Source organism: Gorilla gorilla, chromosome 5 (assembly GCF_029281585.2).
Source record: "Gorilla gorilla gorilla isolate KB3781 chromosome 5, NHGRI_mGorGor1-v2.1_pri, whole genome shotgun sequence".
Lineage (NCBI taxonomy): Eukaryota > Metazoa > Chordata > Mammalia > Primates > Hominidae > Gorilla > Gorilla gorilla.
Window position 1 is genome coordinate 41,746,108 of NC_073229.2, and position 18,755 is coordinate 41,764,862.

Below are 18,755 nucleotides of genomic sequence, written 5' to 3' on the forward strand. Positions count from 1 at the left end.
CTATAAAGAGAAGTCTTAGCATCATTTAAGAAAAGACCATATAAAGTACTTCTAAACACAAATGCTGCTCTTGAATTCCAGGGCATACACCCACAGAATCATGTTTTCCTGGGTAAATGTGCTCAGAATCCCTCAACCTGGAAATACAAGTATACCTATGTTCTAACACTGTAATTCAATGGGAGGCCAACAGAAACAAATGACTTCTGGTGGTAGACATCTGACCAAAGAACAGAGAGACCTTGAAGATGCTATCAAGTTTAGATTGCTTCCTTCTAACACTTTTGGACCAAGAGCCATGAAAGGACAATGAACATACTTTCTAATATTTGTCTCCTCTTTCTTTCACTCATTGCCATGATTTTTTCATTGGGTTTCTTCAAGGTACCAAACTATTAAAATGGTTAAACCTTTTGCTCGTCCTTAGACAGAATTTTTTTTCTGTAAACTTTTCAAACTCCTTAATTTGCCATTACCAAACAATTGCAATGGCTGACATTTTTTCCAAGTGTTGAGTTTGTCATTTAGTTATAGATCCCACTGTTGGAATGAACCTCAATACATCAATCTGTCTTCATTGGACCTAGGCCTCAACAATTATCTGCTTCTGTTTGTTTGTCAGGGCTTCAAAGAAACACAAAGGACATCAAGAACAGAAAGGGACATGATACAGGACTAATAACACAAACTATAGTCCAATTATTTTATCTTAAAGCTAAATGTACAAAAACAATTGTATTATGTGTTTAATTACACTAGAGTGAAAACAATTAAATTTTAATAGCAATTCCTAACAACATTTGTGTCTGCTCAATGTACGCCCTTATTGACTATTCTTGTATAATCAGAAGGCCTTTCCACACTTACCTATATCAAAATAGGGCCAAGTTTTGATATATTTATCCAGCCTTTCCAACCATTCAAAGTGAATTATTAGAAGTCTGATGTACTCAACTCAGGATCCAAGACACTAAATATTATCAGTTCATATTAGGATTTCTACCCTACACTAAAATATATACTCTGCAATTAATCCCTGACTATGCCCAAATAACAGTTCAAATTTTAGAATCAAAAAATATCCAGTATAAACTCATGAGCTAGAATATTTTTAGATAATAAAATTGCCTTCAACTATGTAGTCATTAACCAAAATAGAGTCTGGAAGATAAATGATACCTGGAAAAACACTTCAGGGGAAGTGGAATCATCAAATAATCAGGTTACTTGTTTGCCCAAATTGAACCATGAGGCTTATTCTTTTAATGAGATGTACCCCATCCTTGGCCTCCAGAGCTCAAAGGATCCTCCTGCCTCAGCCTCATAAGTAGCTAAGATTACAGGCATGCACCACCATGCCTGGCTGTTTTTTTCTTCTTCTTCTTCTTCTTCTTCTTCTTCTTCTTCTTCTTCTTCTTGTTCTTTTTGGAGAGATGGAATCTCAGTTTGTTGCCCAGGGTAGTCTCAAACTCCTGGCCTCAAGCGATCCTCCCACCTTGGTATCCCAAAATGCTGGGATTACAGGCTCAGCCACCACATCAGCCTTTCTTTCCTATCTTACATCTTGGTGTTTATATATCACTACACTGCCATTATCCTAAACCACCCTAGGAGCAAAACTGTGGGGTTGAAATACCAGAAACTCATCCAAAGTGACTTTCCCAGTTTGTTCTCCCACCTGCATTGATGAGCCTGACACTTGCTCCACATTTTTTCCCATATTTGGAAGTCGCAGTATTAAATTTTAGCCATTCTGGTGGCTCCTGCATACCACATAGTGGTATTGCACTGTGGCTTGAATTCACATTCCCTTGATGAAAAACATAGTTCAACACAAATGATTGCTGCCCTTCAGATAGCCTATTTTGTAAAGTGCCTGTTCAAATCCCTAAACATATTTTTCCTTATCTTTTCTTATAGATTTGTAGGAATTCTTGATGTATTCTGATATAAGCCCACTGCAGTTGTTTGTATCATAAATATCTTCTCCAAGTCTATAACTTGCCTTTTCTCTCCCTCCATGATGTCTTTTGGTGAATTGAAGCTCTTAATTTTAATGGATCTTTCTCTTGGCAATTTTGTGTTCCACTTAAGAAATCCTCATCTATCCCAAAGTAATCAAGATGATTTCCTATGCTTTCTTCTAAGTGATTTATCATTTCATATTTTGCATTTAGATATACCTTCTGGGTGGTATTAAATTTTTATAGGATATAAGTGAAAGTCAAGTTTCATTTCTTTTCCTTGTGAATTTTCAAATGGACCCAGCACCATTCATTGAAGAGCTCATCTTCTAGCCACTTCTCTGAAGGGCTGCTTTTAGAATAAATCAAGTGTCCACTATGTATGAGTCTCTCTGTAAAAACACCATACAATAATAAATATTTTAATCTTGTCATACATTTTGCTGTCTGGTAAAAGTGTCCTCCAAAATTTTCCTGGCTACTCATGGCCTTTTCCATTTCCATAAACATTTTAAAACTAGCTTGTCAATTTCCACAAAGAAAACCTCCTAAGATTTAGATTGAATATATCCTACATTTCACTAATCTTGTCTTCTGTGGTTGCCAGTCTGTTCTTATACCCATCAGATGAATTCTTAATTACAAATATTGTATTTTTCATTTCCAGGATATTCATTGGTATCTTTTAAATTATTCCCCATTCTCATTTAAATTCTCCATACTTTTATCTATTTTTTCTATCTTTTTCTCTATTTTTTAAACATGTAACTCACTTGTTTTTAGCTGTGATACCTCCAATAACAAAATCACCCATGTGTCTTTTCTGCTAGCTGAGTTTTTACTTTCTGCTTTTTTTCCCTGTTCCTTTAGCATGCCTCAGAAATTTGCATTGGCTGCCTGGCACTTTGAATAAAATAGTGTGCAGGCTGTGTAAGATGTTATAGATTCCTCCAAAGAGGTTTAAGATTTCGTTTTTGTTTGTTGGGGTTTTGTTCATTAATTTTTTGGTTGTCATTTTGCTTTAGTTGTTTGTTTCATTTTGTTTTACAGGCAGGCAGAGGACCAGCAGATCACTTGATCCTGCCAAGCCTTTGTTTTAGGTTTTATTAGAGCTGGGCTTCTTTAGTTTCCCTTTACAATTGGAGTGTATCACTCACTCCTAAAAGATACCCTTTACTTTTAGAGTGTGGCCATTATTCCTAGAGCCTCTGGGGTCCCAACATAAAGCCCAGAGTATTTACAAAGGTTTTGATCTTGGGAGACATAAACTTGAATTTATTTCTTCCCAGAATCTCATTATTGCTGAAATCTCTACTCAGCTCTTTTGCTTCCCAGCTGCTGTTTTCTGCTGAGTTTCTAAAGACTTAACTTGCGCATGAGCAGCCAAGGAATTGGTCAACAACTTGAGAGGAAGCCATATGTGAATTTTGGAACTCTGAATTAGTCCGTTTTCATACTGCTATAAAGAACTGCCTGAGATTAGGTAATTCATAAAGGAAAGAGTTTTAATTGACTCACGGTTCAGCATGGCTGGGAGTCCTCAGGAAACTTACAATCATGGTGGAAGACAAAGGGGAAGCAAGGCAACTTCTTCATAAGATGGCAGGAAGGAGAAGTGCTGAGCAAAGAGGGAAGAGCCCCTTGTAAAACCATCAGCTCTCATGAGAACTCACTCACTATCATGAGAGCAGCATGGGGGAAACCGCCTCCATGATTCAATTTTCTCCATCAGGTCACTCCCTTGACACGTGGGGATTATGGGGATTACAATTCAAGATGAAACTTGGGTGGGGACACAACACCTAACCATATCTGGCTCCTTTTCTGTAATTCCCTACTCACGGAGATTTTTCCTCTCTCTAGGATATTGTCCAGTTGCTTTGTGGCGGACCTGAACTCTGACCTCTGTGCCAACATAGTAAACCTGCCACACTCTGATTCATTTCCAAAGAGAGGGTTTGCAGATGTAGCAAGTTATCATCCTCAATCATAAAGCCTTAATAAAGAAACACTGACACCCCATGTTATTTTGCGCTTCCAGTCACTTTATTAACTAGAATATTGACCTATGCTAAAATAAAATAACACCTAGAATCACTGAGTGATAAAACTAAAAAGAATCACATATATTTTCCATTTCAACACCTTAATTTCAAATATAAGAAAAATAAACCACATCCTAAGGTTAAATGATGGGTCCAAAATCCCGAGTACATTTTTTTTTTATTTTTTTTTTTTTTGAGACGGAGTCTCGCTCTGTCTCCCAGGCTGGAGTGCAGTGGCGCGATCTCGGCTCACCGCAAGCCCCGCCTCCTGGGTTCACGCCATTCTCCTGCCTCAGCCTCCCGCGTAGCTGGGACTACAGGCGCCCGCCACCATGCCCGGCTAATTTTTTGTATTTTTTAGTAGAGACGGGGTTTCACTGTGTTAGCCAGGATGGTCTCGATCTCCTGACCTCGTGATCCGCCCGCCTCGGCCTCCCAAAGTGCTGGGATTACAGGCGTGAGCCACCACGCCCGGCCCCGAGTACATTATTAAACAAACAGATCTCTACTTCCAAAGCTTTAGATGAATCCTCTTTCATTGTGCTACATCTTACTATTTTCTTCTTTCTTCTCCATCCTAATAAAGCTTTTTAAATTGCTCATGAATTGTTTTAGTTATTACCACAAAGTGGTAATTCTACATTCTTATTGCTCAATGTGGTTATTTTTGAAAAACTTATCTCCATAACTACGATGGTTGCTTCAGCAAATTTTGATAATGTTATCCTCACTGCTCTCCCTACCCTTGAAGTGACAGTAATAAGGATTTCTCCTCCAGCTGAATCCAAGAGAATGTTTGCCTCATTAGCTCAGGAAACACTATCACAAGCTAATTAATTCAATAGTAAAGGCAAGAATAGATAGCATATGGCTTCACTCTGCAAATGTGGTCTCAATCCATTAAAAAAACAAAAGAAACACAGCAACACATTTATCTGTGTGTTTGCCACTGTGGAATTAATGTCCAACAAACAAAATCTATACACGATAAATACCACACAGGGGTAGCTTTCACCTCTTTCTGAAATAGACAGCGTAGCTAACATATTCATTCTCCTCCTCATGAAAACTTAGCTATTGTTAGAATGGGAACCATAATTCTTCTTATAAAGCTAAAGGAAAGTTTCTATTTCTTCTAAACTTAAAGAATAATCATTTTCCCCCTGATATCCACAGTGAATTCATCTCATGAAGAAATTTTAAACAGAAGTTATAGTAAAAACTGCTGTGTGTAGATAAAACCCAATTCCATTTTCTCCTGGCCAAACAACAAGGCAAAATTCACCAGACTGTCTTACAGTTGGGTGTCACTGTGCTCTAGTGGGTGGAATGTGACCAATCCAGGCCTGGCCCATAAATACCTCTCTCCCACTCATGACCCTGCATTCTTTCGTCCCCAGCTGTCAGTTGCACGCTGAGAGAGAAAAGGCCCTGCAAAGTAATGGATCCCTGTGCTGGAAGATGCCGACAACTCAAGGTAATTTGTGGAGAAGAGTTCCCCAGCCTCTGCCATTGCCAACCCCCATGGACTATGCTATTTTAAATGTTTTATGTAATATTTGATTTGTTTGTTATATAGAAATGGAATTGAATTTTACTGTTCTTGAATCTTTAACAACTTGCTAAATTATTAATTCTAATGATTTATCTGTAGAGTAGGGTTTTCTGTTCACAATTATATTTACAAATAATGACAGTTGTATTTCTTTCTAAATCTGGTGACTTTTTTTTCTTGATTCATACACTGGTAATGTTCTCCAGTAAGATGTTCAATAGATGTGGTGATAGCTGGCATCTTTTTTTTTTTTTTTTTTTTTTTTTTTTGAGATGGAGTCTCACTCTGTCTCCAGGCTGCAGTGCAGTGGCGCCATCTCAGCTCACTGCAACCTCTACCTCACCGGTTCAAGCGATTCTCCTGCCTCAGCCTCCCGAGTAGCTGGGACTACAGGCACTCACCACCACGCCCAGATAAGTTTTTGTATTTTTAACGGAGACGGGGTTTCACCATGTTAGCCAGGATGGTCTCCTCCTGACCTCATGATCCGCCCACCTCGGCCTCCCAAAGTGCAGGGAGTACAGGCGTGAGCCATGGTGCCCGGCTGATAGCTGGCATCTTTCTTATGCTCAATATCCAAAGGAAAGTTTTCAACAGCTTGCCACTAAGTATGATGTTTGCTATAGGCCTTTTAAGGAGTGCTTCATTAGATTAAGAAAGTTTCTCTTTATTCATACCTTGATATGAGTTTTTTTAATCAGGAAGAGATGCTGGATTTAGTCATACACTTATCTGTATCTATTTAGTTGACTATTATTTTCTTCATTTTACTAATGTGGTGAATTACATTGACTGAGCTTATAATATTAAATGAGCCTTATATTCCTGAAATAAAACAAGCTTAGTCTAGTGTATTATCATTTTTATTTTGTTATAGTATATTTCTTATTTATATTTTATTTTTAATTGACAAATTAATAAGTGTATATATTTATGGGTGCAATATGTTTTGATAAATGTTTACATTGTGGAATGAATAAATCAAGCTAATTAACAAATATATCACGTCACATATAATTTTTTATGGTGAAAACATTAAAATTTACTCTTTTAGCAATTTTTATGTTAAGTTCACGACTATGCCAATGGCCTGCTTGAGGTCAGGTTCCAGCCCCAGCCAAGGTCCGAGGGGAGTGAGTGGATGGGCGGATAGCTGAAAGAACACTCAGGGCGCTGTAGGCAGGTGAAATGTAGTTTTATTCACCAGCTGTCTCTTACTAGCTCCCTCACACCGTCCGCTATATATATATATATATATATATATATTTTTTTTTTTTTTTTTTTTTTTTTTTTTTGGTGGAGGGGACGGAGTTTCGCTCTTGTTGCCCAGGCTGGAGTGCAATGGCGAGATCTTGGCTCACTGCAACCTCTGCCTCCCGGGTTCAAGCGATTCTCCTGCCTCAGCCTTCCTAAGTAGCTGGGATTACAAGCATCACCGTCCGCCTTTATCTCGGCTGTTTGCTCCGGCTTTGCGGCTCCTCTCAGCAGCCAGCTCCTACGCACAGCTGCGCGGCCAGCCTGCAAGGCCAGCTCTCCCTTACAGTGTTAGCAGCTTAACTGTTTCCCTCTGGGCACAAGCCAGTTCCTGACTTCCCCCTGCCTGCCTTCAAGGAGACCAGATCTTCCTTACAGTGGTCAGTACCATTACTCTCTCTCTGGGCACCAGCACACATACCATGTCAAGCCATGCTGAAGAGCGCCTGTACAGCGTCAGCAGGGCAGTTATACCTTCTACAGACAACGGTGGCGTACAGCCAAGTATGAGCTTACACAAACAGGTTATATAACAAGTGGAGGTGTAAGCACCAATCCCACTGAGTCATGCAGGCCTGGATGTCTGCCTTGGCCTATTCTGGACCAAAGCACATCCATGTACTTTACATTTTAAATATGCAATACATTATTATTTATTATAGTCAACATTCTGTATAACATACCACTAAAACTTATTCTAACTGAAATTTTGTACATTTTGATCAACATCTCTTTTCCCCATCCATTCCCCTCCCCTAGCCTCTGGTAACCACCATTCTACTCTTTACTTCTACAAGTTTGACTTTGATACCACATGTAATTGAGATCCCACAGTGACTGTTTTTCTGTGCCTGCCATATTTCTTTTAGCGTAATGTCCTCCAAGTTTATCCATGTTGTTGCAAATAACAAAATTTCCTTCTTTTTAAAGGCTAAATAGTATTCCATTGTGTATGTATACCACATTTTCTTTATCCATTCATCCAGTGAGGAACACTTCCATATCTTAGCTATTGTGAATAATGCTGCAATGAACATGAGAGTGCAGATATCTCTTTGGCATACCATATGATCCATCAGTCCTACTTCTGATTATATATCCAAAGGAACCGATTTCAATTGATTCCAATTCCTTCGCATATGTATCCAGAAGTAGGATTGCTGGATCATATGGTAATTCTATTTTTAGTTTTCTGAGGACCCACTATACTGTTTTCCATAACAGCTGTATTAATTGACATTTCTATCAACAGTGCACAAAGATTCCCCTTCATCTACACCCTCACCAATACTTGTTCTCTTTCATCTTTTTGATAGAAGCCATCCTAACAGGTGTGAGGTAGTTTATCCTTGTGATTTTAATTTGCATGTCCCTGATGATTAGTAATGATGAACGTTTTTCATGTATCTATTTGTGTGTCTTCTTTTGAATTTGCATGTCTTCATTTGTATGTCTTCTTTTGAAGACATATCTTTCGTATGTTTTCTTTTGAAAAGTATCTATTTAGGTTCTTTGTCCATTTTTTAATTGAGTCCTATGTTTTCTTGAAATGTTTGAGTTCCTTCTATATTTTGGATATTAATCCTTTATTAGGTGTATGACTATAAATATTTTCTTCCTTTCCATGGGTTGTCTCTTCACTCTATTGATTTTCCTTTGCTGTGCAGAAGCTTTTTAGTTCAATCCAATCCCATTTGTTAATTTTTGCTTTTGTTGCCTGTTCTTTTGAAGTCATATCCAGCAAATCTTTGCCCATATCACTATTGTGGAGAATTTTTTAGTTTTATCATTTCAGGTCTTATGTGTAAGTTTTTACTCCATTTCAAGTTGATTTTTGTATATGGCATGAGACAAAAGGTCCAATTTAATTCTTCCGCATGTGGATAACCAGTTTTCTCAACTGTATTTATTAAAAAGATTGTCTTTTTCTCATTCTGTGTTCTTGGCACCTTCATTGAAAGTCAGTTCACCATAAATGCATGAGTTTATTTCTGGGTTCTCTGTCCTATTCCATTGGTCAATTTGTCTGTTTTGATTACTATAGCTTTATATTCAATTTTAAAGTCAGGTAATGTGATATCTTAGCTTTGTTCTTTTTGCTCAACATTGTTTTGGCTATTCAGTGTCTTTTGTGGCTCCATACAAATTTTAGGATTGTTTTTTCTATTTCTGTGAAAAATAATATTGGAGTTTTGATAGCATGTATCCATGCTGTTTTGATTATCATAGCTTTCTGTAAGATTTTGAAGTCAGGTAGTGTGATGCCTCCAGCTTTGTTCTTTTTGCTCAACATTTCTTTGGCTATTCAGTGTGTTTTATGGTTCCATACACATTTTAGGATTACATTTTCTTTATTCACTCATTGCTCATTGGTCGATGGGCATTTAGGCTGGTTCCATATTTTTGCAATTGCAAATTGTGTTGCTGTAAACATGTGTGTGCAAGTGTCTTTTTCATATAATGACTTATTTTCCTTGAGTAGATACCCAGTAGTGGGATTGCTAGATCAAATAATAGTTCTACTTTTTTTTAAGAAATCTCCATATTGTTTTCCATAGCGGTTGTACTAGTTTACATTCCCAGCAGCAGTGTAAAAGTGTTCCCTTTTCACCACATCCATGCCAACATCTATTATTTTTTTGTTTTTAAATTATGGCCATTCTTGCAGGAGTAAGGTGACATCTCATTGTGGTTTTAATTTGCATTTTCCTGATAATTAGCAATGTTGAGTATTTTTTCATGTTTGTTGGCCATTTGTATGTCTTCTTTTGAGAGTTGTCTATTCATGTCCCTTGCCCACTTTTTGAAGGGATTATTTGTTTTTCTCTTGCTGATTTGTTTGAGCTCCTTGTAAATGCTGGCTATCAGTCCTTCGTCAGATGCACAGTTTGTGAGTATTTCCTCTCACTCTGGGGGCTGTCTGTTTACTCTGCTGATTATTTCTTTTGCTGAGCAGAGGATTTTTTGGTTTAATTAGGTCCCATCTATTTATTTTGGGTTTTGTGGCGTTTGCTTTTGGGTTCTTGGACATCAACTCTTTGTCAAAGCGAATGTATAGAAGAGTTTTTTTCATGTTATCTTCTAGAAATTTTATGGGCTCAGGTCTTAGATTTAAGTCTTTAGTCCATCTTGAGTTGATTTCTGTATAAGGTGAGAGAAGAAGATCCAGTTTCATTCTTCTGCAAGTGGCTTGGCAATTATCCAGCACCATTTATTGGATAGGGCATCCTTTCCCTTATTTTATGTTTTAGTTTGCTTTGTCGAAGATCAGTTGGCTGTAAGTATTTGGGTTTATTTCTGTGTTCTCTATTCTGTTCCATTGGTCTACATGTCTATTTTTATACCAATACCATGCTGTTTTGATTACTATAGACTTGTGGTATAGTTTGAAGTCAGGTAATGTGATGCCTCCAGATTTGTTCTTTTTGCTTAGTCTTGCTTTGGCTATGTGGGTTCTTTTTTGGTTTCATATAAATTTTAGGATTGTTTTTTCTAGTTCTGTGAAGAATGATGATGGTACTTTGATGGAAATTGCATTGAATCTGCAAATTGCTTTTGGCAGTATGGTCATTTCCACAATATTGATTCTACCCATCCATGAGAATGGCATATGTTTTCATTTGTTTGTGTCACTGATTATTTCTTTCAGCAGTGATTTGTAGTTTTTCTTGTAGAGATTTTTCACCTCCTTGATTAGGTATATTCTTAAGTATTTTATTTTTTTGTAGCTGTTGTAAAAGGAATTGAGTTCTTGATTTGATTCTCAGCTTGGTTGTTGTTGGTGTATAGCAGTGCACCCTGAAACTTTACTGAATTCATCAATCAGATCTAGGAGATTTTTAGACTAGTCTTTAGGGTTTTCTGGTATACAATCATATTATTGGTGAACAGCCACAGTTTGACACCCTTTTTACCAATTTGGATGCATTTTATTGCTTGCTCTTATCTGATTGCTCTGGCTAGTATTTCCAGTACTATGTTGAATAGAAGTGGTGAAGGTTGGCATCCTTTTCTTGTTCCAGTTCTTAGAGATAATGCTTTCAACTTTTCTCTGTTCAGTATAATGTTAACTGTGGGTTTGTCATAGATAGCTTTTATGACTTTGAGGTATGTTTCTTCTATGTCAATTTTGCTAAGGATTTTAATCATACAGGGATGCTGGATTTGGTCAAATGCTTTTCTGCATCTATTGAGATGATCATATGATTTTTGTTTTTAATTCTGTTTATGTGGCATATCACATTTATTGACTTGCATATGTTAAACCATCCCTACATCCCTGGGATGAAACCCACTTGATCATGGTGAATTATCTTCTTGATATGTTGTTGGATTCAAGGTTAGCTAGCATTTTGATGAGGATTTTTGCATCTGTATTCATCAGGGATATTGGTCTGTAGTTTTCTTTTTTTGTTGTGTCCTTTCTTGGTGTGGGAATTAGGGAAACACTGGTTTCATAGAATAGTTTAGGGAGGAGTCCCTCTTTCTCTATCTTTTGGAATAGTAGTAAGATTCATACCACTACTTATTTGAATGTCTGATAGATGTGAATCCATCCGGTCCTGGACATTTTTGTCGGCGCTTTTTTTATTATTATTATTATTACTTTTTCAATCTCACTATTTGTTGTTGGTCTGTTCAGTTTCTATTTCATCCTGATTTAATCTAGGAGAGTTGCATATTTCCAGGAATTTATCCGTCTCCTCTAGATTTCCTAGTTTATGGACATAAAAATGTTTATAGTAGCCTTGAATGATCTTTTGTATTTCTGTAGTATCAGTTGTAATATCTCTTATTTCATTTATAATTAAGTTTACTTGGATCTTCTCTCTTTTTTTCTTGGTTAAGCTTGCTAATGGTCTATCATTTTTGCTTATTTTTTCAAATAAACAGCTTTTCATTTCATTTATCTTTTGTATTTTTTGTTTGTTTGTTTCAATTCCATTTATTTATACTCTGATATTTCTTATTTCTTTTCTTCTGCTGCGTTTGGGTTTGGTTTGTTCTTAGTTATCTAGTTCCTTGAGGTGTGAGCTTAGATTGTCTATTTGTGCTCTTTCAGACTTTTTGCCGTAGGCATTTAATGCTATGGACTTTCCTCTTAGCACCACTTTCTCTGTATCCCAAAGGATTGATAGGTTATGTCATTACCATTCTTCAGTTCAAAGAATATTTTAATTTCCTTGTTGACTTCATTGTTAACCCAAAGATCATTCAAGAGAAGATTATTTAATTTCCATGTATTTGTATAGTTTTGAGGGTTCCTTTTGGAGTTAATTTTCAGCTTTACTTCACTGGGGCCTGAGAGGATATTTGATATAATTTTGATTTTCTTAAATTTATTGGAACTTGTTTTGTGGCCTATTATATGATCTATCTTGGAGAATGTTCCCTGTGCTGAAAAGAATGTATATTCTGCAGTTGTTGGGTGGAATGTTCTGTAAATATCTGTTAAGTCCATTTGTTCTAGGGTATAGTTTAAGTCCATTGTTTCTTTGTTGACTTTCTGTCTCAATGACCTGTCTAGTGCTGTCAGTAGAGTATTGAAGTCCCCCACTGTTATTGTGTTGCTGTCTATCTCATTTCTTAGGTCTAATAGTAATTGTTTTCTAAATCTGGGAGCTACAGCATTAAAGACATATATATTTAGGATTGTGATATTTTCCTATTGGACTAATCTTTTTATCATTATATAATGTCCCTCTTTGTCTTTTTTTTTTTTTTTTTTTACTGGTGTTGCTTTAAAGTCTAATTTGTCTGCTATAAAAATGGCTACTCCTGCTCACTTTTGGTGTCTATTTGTATGTAATATCTTTTTCCATTCCTTTATCTTAAGTTTATATGAGTCATTAGGTGAGTCTCTTGAAACCAGTAGATACTTGGTTGGTGGATTTTTATGCATTTTGACATTCTGTATCTTTTAAGTGGAGCATTTAGGCCATTTACATTCAACATTAGTATTGGGATGTGAGGTACTGTTCTGTTCATCATGCTAGTTGTTACCCTAATATCCTGGTTTTTTTCATGGTGTTATTGTTTTTTAGGCCCTGTGAAATTCATGCTTTAAGGAGGTTCTATTTTGACATACTTCAAGTTCTTGTTTCAAGATTTAGAACTCCTTTCAGCATTTCTTGTAGTGCTGGCTTGGTAGTGGCAAATTCTCTCAGCATTTGTTTGTCTGAAAAAGACTTTATCTCTCCTTGATTTACGAAGCTCAATTTTGCTGGATACAAAATTCATGGCTGATAATTACTTTGCTTCAGGTGGCTAAAAATAGGACCCCAATCCCTTCTAGCTTGTAGTGTTTCTGCTGAGAAATCTGCTGTTAATCTGACAGGTTTTCCTTTATAGTTACCCAATGCTTTTGCCTTATAGCTTGTAAGATTCTTTCCTTTCTCTTGACTTTACATAACCTGATCACTCTGTGCCTAGGTGATGATCTTTTTGCAATGAAATTCCCAGGTGTTCTTTGAGCTTCTTGTATTTGGATGTCTAGATCTCTACCAGGGTTGGGGAAGTTTTCCTCAATTATTCCCTCAAGTATGTTTTCCAAACTTTTAGCCATTTCTTTCTTGGGAACACAAATTATTCTTAGATTTGGACATTTAATATAGTCCCAAACTTCTCGGAGGCTTTATTCATTTTTTTTTATTCTTTTTTCTTTGTCTTTGTCAGATTGGGTTATTTTGAAAGCCTTGTTTTTGTTCTCTGAAGTTCTTTTTTCTACTTATTCTATCGTTGAAACTTTCCCATGCATTTTGTATTTCTCTAAGTGTGTCTTTCATTTCCAGAAGCTGTAATTGTTTTTTATTTATGATATCTATTTCTCTGGAGAATTATTCATCCATATCCTGTATTTTTTAATTTCTTCAAGCTGGTTTTCACTTTTCTCAGATATTGCCTTGAGTAGTTTAATAATCAACATTCTAAACTCTTTATCTGGCAATTCAGAGATTTATTCTTCGTTTGGATTCATCATTGGGGAGCTATTATGATCTTCTGGGGGTGTTATAGAACCGTGTTTTGTCATATTACCAAAATTACTTTCCTGGTTCCTTCTCATTTGGGTAGATTATTTCAGCGGAAAGGTCTGGAACTCAAGGCCTGCTGTTCAGATTCTTTTGTCCCACAGGGTGATCCCTTGATGTGGTGCTCTCCCACTTCCCCTAAAGATGGGGCTTCCTGAAAGCTGGACTGCAGTGATTGTTGTGAACAATTGTGAAGCTAGCAGGCCTCAGGTTGGTACTGAGGAATGTCTGCAGAGTCCTGTGATGTGATTTGTCTTCAGGTCTCCCAGCTGTGGATACCAGCACCTGCTCTGGTGGTGGTGGAAGGGGAGTGAAGTAGACTCTGTGAGAGTCCTTGGTTGTAGATAGGTTTAGCTTGCTGGCTTTCTTGAATGCTGATTATGCTAGCAGTGAGGTTATCACATGGACAGACTCAGGACCTCTGGTTAGCTAGGATGTTGCAGGCAGTGGAATTAGCTTCTTCCCGGAAGCAGGGTTATTCTGGAAGCAGGGTTATTCTGTCATGAGTTGCTGTAATAGCCTGAGTTAGTTGGTCTCCAGCCAGGAGGTGGTGCATTCAAGAGAGCACCAGCTACAGTAGCAGTAGTGGGATTTGAGTTTGTCCTAAATTGGCCAGGGGAAGTATTCTGATTTCTCAGGTGGCGGGCAGAGCCATAAAGCTCCAAAGGGTTTCCATCTTTTGCAGGAAGAGAAATACCATCAGATTAGGGCAGGGTTCGGTGGGTCTGGGCTCAGACTCTCCTTGGTCAGGGCTTGCTGCAGCCACTGTGGGGGCTGGGAGTTTGGTTCTCAGGCCGATGAGTTATATTCCAGAGGGGATTATGGCTGCCTCTGCTGTGTCATATAGTTCACCAGGAAAATGGGGGGATAGTTGATAGTGAAAGGCTTCATCTAGCTCCCACATACTTGGTGAGGCCATTCTTGGTTAGGCCATTCTTGCTCCCACAGTGCCCTGCTCAGACCTTGCCCCAGGCTGTAAGCTGCCCTGCTGAGAAAGCAAGCATGGCCTTCAGGCCTCACCCCTCCCTATCTGCCCACACTGTTGGCAGTGGTTCCTGTGCTTATATCTGCAGCAGTTACCGTTCACTCCCTAGATTCTATTCAAGCAAATTTGTACCCAGTCAAAATTCTTACAAATTTCAGGTGGGAGCTTCTTTCACCCTGTGACCCCTCTCTAATTCCACTGGCTGCCTTCCCTGAGGGTGAGATATCGTCAGGGATGGCTTCCCTGGGCCTGAGCTGGAGAATGGGAGTGCCTACAAGACTCTACCCACTGCTGCTTCTACTTTTATATTTTGAACAGCTCCCTAATCCATTTCAGCTCTAGGTGAGGTTAAACCCTTCTTCTGTGATCTGTATTTTCATATTCCCCAGTGGGGATGTGTATTTGGAGGCAGCTTTTTCCCCTTCACACTTTGGGAACTCACAATTTTTTCCTGTCTCACAGAGTTTGCAGTGGTATGCCACTTCTTTCAAAGGATCTGTGAATTCTTTCAGTTTTCCTGGTACATTCCTCCAGTGGTTCTTGGACAAAAAGTTCATGGTGTGAATCTCCACACGCTCTTCTGTCCATCCAACTGGGAACTGCACATTAGCCCTATCTCCTATCCGCCATCTTCCTTGACTCCCACCTCACATACTTATTTCTGGAGGGTGGAAAACATTTAAAATCTACTCTTTTCACAATTTAAAGTTATTTTTTGTTTTATAAATGAGTTGAAGAGTGTTCTCCGTTTCTTTTTCTGAAAGATTTTCTGTTAATGTTTGATAGAATTCATATTTAAAGCCATAAGGACCTAGAGTTTTTCTTATAGGAATTTTTTAAATTACAGAGTCAATATCTTTAATAGATAGAAGACTATTCAAATTTTCTATTTCTTCTTGTATCCATTTCATAAACTTAAATCTCCCTAGGTATTTGTCCATTTCATCTAAATTGGCACAAATAATGTGTTTCTCATTATTTTCTTGCATTATCATTTCTGCAAGAGTCATAGTAATGTCTCCTTGCTATTTGTATTATATTTTCAGCCTTCTCTCTTCTTTTTTCAGTCAGTCTCACCAGAAGTTTTTCAATTTTGTTAATGTCATCAAAAAACCGATGTTTGTTTTTGGTGATTGTTATTGTTTGTTCCTTTATATTCTAATGTTACCAATTTTATTTCTTTCCCTCAACTTTTATTGGATTTTTCTATATTTTCTAACTTTTTGAAAAAATGCTTAGCTCACCAATTCTTAGCCCTTTATCTTTTCTCATATATATTTATACTAAAAGTATCTACCTAAAAATTGCCTTAATTTTATCTCACAGGTTTGACATATATTTTCTTAAATGTAAATATGACAATACAAATATTTGCAACATCTCTGTGTCTGCTTCTTTAGTTTTTTGTTTCTGCAAAGGACTTAGAAATAAGACAACTTAATTAAGTTGTCTTATTTCCTTACGGATCTATTTATTTTTTATCGAGTGCTGGTCATTTTGATTTAAAATTTACCTGTAGAAACAACTTTGGCTTGGGGTAATTAGGATGATATAAAATTTTTCCCAAAGAAGCTTTACATCTCTTACCAGATTCCCTTATTCAAATTAGAGCCTATGTTTTTTTCTTATGTCATTTATACAACCCTTAGTTTGCAAAACTCAAAGAGCAGAAGGTGCAAAGGCTGTTTACCTCTGTGTGTGTTTGTTTAATCCTAGGAACAGCCCATCAGGCTTCCAGTCTATGGGAACTTTATTAAGGTGACATTTGTGAGCCCTAATCTACAACTTAGGTTGTAGTAGCACCATGAAACTGTGAAAGCCTTTCTCAGCCTTTCAGCTGAGTCTTCTAATTTAATAAATATCCCCGAAGTAAAAAAAAAAAAAAAAAAAGCCTCAAATGTTAGGATCCCTTCTCTAAATTTCTGTCTTCTGCAAGACATTGCCTTGATATCTCTCTGCCTCTGTTCATCCTTTTCAGCAGACATTGTTTTACATCTTACCCAGCTTTTCTAATTGTTGCCAATAAAAGCATTATTCTTATTTACCTGGCCTACTCCAGCTAACATTATTTACCTTCCTGATCAAAAAAACCGTACATTTAAAATTAAGGAGTTACTCACATGTATACAAATTTAAGACTTCTCAAATAAGTTCTATTTTCCCCCCAACTAAACAGTATACTAAGTTGAAGAATACAGTAATTTGAAGAGATCTTCAAAATCAATGTAAAGAAATCAAATAGCAAATGGCAGTAGATTAGGTTTTTGGGGTATCTCTTGTTTCTCAAGCTAGATGATAAAAATAGTCTAAGTAAGAAAATAAAGCCTGGTGGTTCTGCATCCCAATGTTCCATTTATCCTTTTGGTAAGAACATTCTACATGCTTGTTGCTTTTAGCATTTAAGCTGTATTATGGATAACTTAGGATCTTGAATGTCTTATTCTCTTTGTATAGTTAAAATACATGTTCTTCTATGGGCAGCCAGTAAGTTCATCTGACCCTTTGCAGGAGTAGAGACAAAGGGTTACTCAGCTGGTGGCTGTAGTTTACGCTTCTAATAGCTATCAGCTCTCCACGTGTCACCCTCAGTCATCCTAAAGATGACTGCAAAAGATCTCAGTGCAAAAATATTATGCTTTCTATGTAAATGTAACTTTAAAACAAGTCCCCTAGCCCTCAATTTTACCACATTATTATTCCAAATTCTCTTAATGATAAAATTCCAGAGTCATAGCTATTATGTGGGAACATTTCTGTTGTCCATTTATACTAAATGCATTCAGAACAGATATCTCCTGTCATTAAATTTATGTCTGACTGAAGTGGAACTTTTCATGAGAAAAACAAAATTTCTGCAAATCTTGTGAAACACCTAAACCTGGTCTGGATATAGTAAAGGGAATAGCATAAGAAATGTGTTGACTACAGTACTCCAAGATCCTATCATCTACTCCTGGCCCCAATGTCAAGGGATATTTTCATGTAACTTTCTTTTTTAAATTGCATCATAAAAATAAACATATAAGTCATCTACAACCCTGTAGATAAAAATTTACAGACAAGGTCATCTTTATCCAACTAGTTTGTGTCCAAGGAGAAATAAAGGAAAAAGAGTTTGTAGCAATAGCTGATATTAGCACTGTGCTAAACATCTCATATATGCTATCTCTATCCTGGAAACAACCTCTCAAAGTAACCATCATCATCCTCAGATATGGAAGCTGGGGTTCAAAAGTTCAAAGCAATGTCAAGGTAAAATTCACACCAGGTCTGTGATGGAACTACCTTCTCTAAAGTCTGTGAGGTCAGAAAAGTGCTCCTTTCAGAACACAGCTCCTATTCTTTCTAAATTCTTGATTTCATTCATTTAAAAAAAAATAGTTTTTAGTCCTCTACTATGTATCCGATATATTTTATTTTATTTTTGGGTAGAAGTTTTCTGTTTTATTATATTTTATTATAAAACATTTCAAATACACAAATAAACAGCATACAATGACAAATACCCATATACTCCTTATCAAGGCTGACCAATTGTCATATTTACCTTATTTTCTTCTTAAAGCATTTGAAAGTGAATTCCATGTTTATTCACCCTTACATTCTTTAGTATACATCTAGAATATAAGGATTTTTTTCTTAACTAAGTACAATACTTTTGTCATTAACACATCTGAAAAATTAATAATAATTCTCTGATAGTTTCTAATATCCAGTATACATTTAGATGCCCTCAGCTGCCCCCAACGAGTGTCTTCCAGCTAAGTTGCTCAAAGCAGAATCTAATCAATGACCTGCATGAGAGTCTAGCATATTTTAAGCACTGGAAAAACCTTCAGTAAATGAGACAGACAAGGTTCCTGTATTCACAAAGCTTACATAATAGCATAGAAGGAAGACAGTGGTCAAGTAAACAAATAAGAT

At 36.9% G+C, this 18,755-nt stretch overlaps 1 long non-coding RNA gene across 1 annotated transcript in view; it reads left to right on the plus strand.

Moving 5' to 3' along the window:
- The first annotated feature begins 5,431 nt into the window (after window positions 1–5,431).
- LOC134758717 (uncharacterized) overlaps window positions 5,432–18,755 on the plus strand; it is a 33,623-nt gene continuing 20,299 nt past the window's right edge. The window contains exon 1 of the long non-coding RNA XR_010134190.1: window positions 5,432–5,486. This is a non-coding gene — a long non-coding RNA (uncharacterized lncRNA). The remainder of the gene's footprint in view (window positions 5,487–18,755) is intronic.